This window comes from Alexandromys fortis, unplaced genomic scaffold, assembly GCF_014885135.2.
Source record: "Alexandromys fortis isolate MF-2015 unplaced genomic scaffold, M_Fortis_MF-2015_v1.1 scaffold_438, whole genome shotgun sequence".
Lineage (NCBI taxonomy): Eukaryota > Metazoa > Chordata > Mammalia > Rodentia > Cricetidae > Alexandromys > Alexandromys fortis.
In genome coordinates this window covers 115,056-120,676 of record NW_026068346.1, presented here as the reverse complement: position 1 = coordinate 120,676, position 5,621 = coordinate 115,056, and the positions used below count along the sequence as shown (strand labels likewise).

The 5,621-nt window shown below is 42.1% G+C and overlaps 1 protein-coding gene across 4 annotated transcripts in view; it reads right to left on the bottom strand.

The window, feature by feature from the left end:
* The window catches only part of Zscan25 (zinc finger and SCAN domain containing 25), a 39,292-nt gene that overhangs the window by 30,951 nt on the left and 2,720 nt on the right, over positions 1-5,621 (bottom strand). For 2 of the 4 annotated variants that reach the window (XM_050132923.1, XM_050132924.1), the window contains exons 2-3: positions 1,589-1,660; positions 204-307 (exon numbers count right to left, since the gene is read on the bottom strand). The gene's annotated coding sequence lies outside the window, so the exon portion shown is untranslated. The remainder of the gene's footprint in view (positions 1-203; positions 308-1,588; positions 1,661-5,621) is intronic. The other 2 variants (XM_050132926.1, XM_050132927.1) reach the window with 1 other exon arrangement.

Sequence of the window (5,621 nt, the reverse complement as noted above, 5' to 3'; positions counted from 1 at the left end):
ACCTGCCTATTTCACCTCTGCACAAGGATCCTGGGGATGTCATCTCCCAGGCGCCCACCTGTGATCTTTTTGCACATCCGCCTAGATAGTCTACAGGCACTTACAATTCCCGGGCCTGCTCACAGAAAGACATGAGACACAGATATGAGACATGAAACAAAACACAAAAATCCTATTGACATGAAACAAAACAGAAAACTTACTGGCCAGTTTAAGGCTCTATGGGTTGTAGTCCCAGTGGGCTTGGGAGATCCAGGATGAGCCAAATCTGCAAAGTCCCCCAAAAAGCCAACAAAGAGACTGAGTCCTGTATGTAAAAGCAAAGAGCCTTTATTTTATGCAAGTTTGCAATCTTGGTCTCGTCGCATGCCCAATGTATTGGAATAAATCGAGAGCCCCAAGCTCAGTTACAGTGTTTTTTTTTTTTTATAGTAGTAAAGGTGGGAGTGAGGGGTTTCTGAGGTTCAGGACCCCTGATTGTCTGACATTTGTCTAGGGGTGTCCTGGTGAGTGTACTGGCAGGTGATCCTATCTACAATGGTTGGAATGTTAGGCATTTCCTTTGGATGGTCTGTTCTTGGGTGGTGCTCAGGTAATCTCAGTTTGTGGTTCTTCCTACAACCAGGTATTGCTTCAGGCTAAACTACTGAGGCTCAGGCCTCTATTAAATTTATTGATGCCTGAGTCCTACTCTAGCAAGTGATAATGGTTGGAAGTAAAGAACTTCCTTTGGGTGATCTGCTCATACCTAGCTTAGCATGGCTGGCTCCTTCATTTTCCCCTTCACAAGCACCACAAACACCTACACTTGGTGCCAGACACAGACACCCATCTACCACATCAATGCAAACCCTCCCTAAGGCCAGGAGCAAGGGATTATCTTTGACCTCTGTGGACCTGTAGATGGGGGTCCTAGGATGTGTCCCTTCTGCACCCCACATACAGATATGCTAATCACCATACATGGATGGACAAGCACTTTCCTCAGACCTTGAGATGTCCTAATGTACTTTCCATTTCCCATCTGAGCCTTCTCTGCCTCCCTCACTTTGCTCTTCCACCTCCTTTCCAGCTCTCACTAATGTCAACCTCAGGGCCTCAGTTTCCCCTACTTCAGAAGAATAGGGTGGGCTGGTCCAGAATCTGAGAAGTCTAACTCTAGACCTCACCTGGATGGACTTGTAAGCTACATCTTGGTCTTGTTGGAATACATTGGCCATCTCACTTGATAGCTGATCCTATGGGTCCACCCCAATCTCAGCCATCTGGGTACAACTTCAAAGCTTCCCTGTTCCTGTTCTTTTGCTCCTCCTGGCTCCAGCCTTGGGTTTATGATCCTTTCCCTTCCCCCATACACATCCATCTCATCCATGAACCTGCATTTCCTTTTATAAAATTATCTAAGTATCCATTCTGCCTGTTGCTGGGCCATGTGCCTCCCTGTACACATGGAACACCTTGCACATCTCCCTGTGTTTGGTATTTTTTTCTTAGACAAGTCTCTTTGCTGACTCAAATGGGTCACACCAAATAAGCACAAATGGGTCCCTGAACCCTAGAGGCATATGTACTGAAAAGAGGTACTCACCTAGATGAAGCCAATCTTAGCCCGGTGGAGAGCACATGCAAGAAGGTCATTTTCCAACACTTGGCCCTGGGCCTGTGGGAAAAACAGCCCCCCCATGGAACTCTAAATGTTATGTATTTTGTCTTAGATGAGCCTCTCTGCCAACACAAATAATAGCAATCAGACCAAATCAGACGGAATTAAAGATGCCCATGTTTAATAAAATGCCCATACTCCCTGGTGGCCTTGGGAAAACAAGTTGAGGGGAAGAGAGAGAAGAGGAGACCATGCAAAACCCAGAGACTGTCAGGAGCCGTTTTCCTCCTAAAAATCATTACAGGAACCATCGCCCGGGGGAGTCTGCAGAGAACCCCACACTCATAATTATGTTAAGAATCGTTCTATTGACAGAACCTGCCCCATACCCAATTAAGCTGTTAATGGAGAACTATCTGTTAGCGGAATCTGCCTCACATTCCAGCTATCCAGGGAACTAGGTGTGGCAACTCCTGGCCTACGTGACGAACCTGAACCATGTGACCGGGACCATGCGGCAAGAACCCGTGCCCCTGCCCCCCAAACCCCTCATCCAGGGGCTATATAAGCAGCAACCCTGATCCTAATAAACGGAGGCTTTGACAAGAACCCCTGCTTAGCCTCCTTCCTCTTTCCTAGCCCATTTATCTTCCAGATAGTACCTCTCCGTGACCCTGGAGTAACTGCCTGCAGGGTGGGTTACAACCCCTAGACTGAGTAACCCCCCAAGGCAATCGACAAGAGACCATATGTTCATTTTCTGGAGGGGCCACTGTATATAGCCTGTGGGGGTTGTCTTGACATTCCCTGGGGATGGATCACCATTTGGCAGGCTTTCTTGGAAGTGGGGTTCAGAGAGTCCTATCTGATCACATGCGCATTCAGTCCCAGTCCAGCTGGCCTTGGTGAGCTCCCATTAGATCAGTCGTGCCATCTTAGTGGGTGGACACACCCCTCGTAGTCCTGACTTCCTTGCTCATGTTCTCCTTCCTTCTGCTCTTCATCTGGACCTTGGGAGTTCAGTCCAGCCCTCCACAGTGGGTCTCTACTTCTATCTTCATTCATCACCAGATGAAGGTTCTATGGTGCTATTCATCAGTGTGGCTGTGGGAGAAGGCCAGTTCAGGCACCCTCTCCTCTGCTGCCCATGGACCTAGCTGGGGACATCCTCTTGGACACCTGGGAACCACCACCACCCCATGCTCCCAACTTTTGCCAGGCGATCCTGTCTACTTCCAATATCCAGGAGGATAAATATATATTTTTCTTTGGGTTCACCTTTTTATTTAGCTTCTCTAGGATTATGAACTATAGGCTCAATGTCATTTGTTTATGGCTAGAATCCACTAATGACTGAGTACATACCATATTAATTTTTTTGGGTCTGGGTTATCTCATTCAGTAAAGTGTTTTCTATTTCCATTCATTTGCATGTAAAATTCAAGATGTCATTGTTTTTTTACTGCTGAGTAGAACTCTAATGTGTATATGTGCCACACCTTCTTTATTTATTCTTCCATTGAGGGGCACCTAGGTTGTTTCCAGGTTCTGGGTATTACAAATAGTGCTGCTATGAACATAGTTGAACAAATGCTTTTGTAGTATGATTGGGCATCTCTTGGGTACATTCCCAAGAGTGGAATTGCTGGATCCCTAGGTAGGTTGACTCACTGTTTCTTGAGAAACTACCACACTGATTTCCAAAGAGGTTGCACAAGTTTGCATTCCCACCAGCAATGGATGAGTGTACCACTTACTCCACATCCTCTCCAGCATAGGTTATCATTGGTGCTTTTGATTTTAGCCATCTGACAGGTGTAAGATGGTATCTCAAAGTTGTTTTGATTTGCATTTCCCTGATTGCTAAGGAAGTTGAACATGACCTTAATTATCTTTTGGCCATTTGAACTTCTTCTGTTCAGTTCAGGGGCAATTCTCTGTTCAGTTCAGTGCCCCATTTTTAAATTGGGTTATTCAGAATTTTAATGTCTAGTTTCTTGAGTTCTTTGTATATTTTGGAGATCAGACCTTTATCTGATGTGGGGTTGGTGAAGATCTTCTCCCAGTCAGTAGGTTGCCTTTTTGTCTTAATGACAGTGTTCTTTGCTTTACAGAAGCTTCCCAGTTTCAGGAGGTCCCATTTATTCAATGTTGCCCTTAGTGTCTGTGCTACTGGGGTTATATGTAGGAAGTGGTCTCCTGTGCCCATGTGAAACAGTCTATTTCCCACTTTCTCTTCTATCAGATTCAGTGTGTTCAGATTTATATTGAGGCCTTTAATCCATTACACGAGTTTTTTGCATGGTGATAGATATGGATCTATTTTCATTCTTCTACAGGTTGACATCCAGTTATGCCATCACCATTTGTTAAAGATGTTTTCTTTTTTCCATTGTATAATTTTAGCTCCTTTGTCGAAAACCAGGTGTTCATAGGTTTGTGGGTTAGTATCTGGGTCTTCAATTTGATTCCATTGGTCATCGTCTCTGTTTTTATGCCAATACCAAACTGTTTTCATAACTGTAACTATGTAATAGAGTTTGAAGTCAGGGATGATAATGCCTCCTGAAGTACTTTTATTCTATAGGATTGTTTTGGCTATCCTGGGTTTTCTGTTTTTCCATATAAAGTTGATTATTGTTCTCTCAAGGTCTGTGAAGAATTTTGTTGTGCTTTTGATAGGGATTGCATTGAATATATAGATTGCTTTTGGTAGAATTGCCATTTTTACTATGTTGATCCTACCAATCCAAGAGCATTGGGAGATCCTTCCATTTCCTGGTATGCTCTTCAATTCCTTTCTTCAAAGACTTAAAGTTCTTGTCAAATATATCCTTCACTTCCTTGGTTAGAGTTATCCCAAGATACTTTATGCTATTTGTGGCTATCATGAAAGGTGATGTGTCTCTGATTTCCCTCTCTGCTTCTTTGTTCTTTGTGTATAGGGGGGGTACTGATTATTTGGAGTTGATCTTGTATCCTGCCACATTAATAAAGGTGTTTATCAGCTGTAGGAGTTCTTTGATAGAGTTTTTGTGCACTTATGTACACTATAATATCATATGAAAATAATGAAAGTTTGGCTTCTTCCTTTCCAATTCGAATCCCCTTGATCTTCTTATGCCTTTTTATTGCTATTGCTAGAACTTCAAGCCCTATATTGAAGATGTGTGGAGAGAGTGGACAGCCTTGTCTTGTTCCTGATTTTAGTGGAATGGCTTAAGTTTCTCTGTATCTAATTTGATGTTGGCTGTTGGCTTGCTGTATATTGCTTTTATTATATTTAGGAATGAACCTTGTATCCCTAATCTCCCTAAGACCTTTATTTTAATCGGGTGTTTAATTTTGTCAAATGCTTTTTTAGCATCTAATGAAATGATCATATGTTTTTTTTGCTTTCAATTTATTTATATGATGGATTACATGGATAGATTTGCTTATGTTGAAACAGCCCTCCATTTCTGGATGAAGCCTATTTGATCATAATGTATAATTTTTTATAATGTATAATTTTTGGATGTGTTCTTGGATTTGGTTTGCCAGTATTTTATCGAGAATTTTTGCATTGATGTTCATGAGTGTGATTGGTTTTAATTCTCTTTCTTTGTTGAGTCTTTGTGTGGTTTTAGTATCAGGGTACCTGTAGCTTCATAAAAGGAGTTTATCAATTACTCTTCTGTTTCTATTTTGTGAAGCACATTAAGGAGTATAGATATTAGCTCTTCTTGGAAGTTCTGGTAGAATTCTGCATTGAAACCATCTGTTCCTGGGCTTTTTTGGTAGGGAGGTTTTTGATGAAAGCTTCTATTTTCTCGTGACTTATAGGTCTATTTTAATTGTTCACCTGGTCTTGATTTAATTTTGGTATATGGTACTTATCTAAAAAAAAACTGTCCATTTCTTTTACATTTTACAATTTTGTGGCATACAGGCTTTTGTAGTAAGATCTCATGATTCTCTGAATTTCCTCTGTGTCTGTGGTTATCTTCCCCTTTTCATTTATGATCTTGTTAATTTG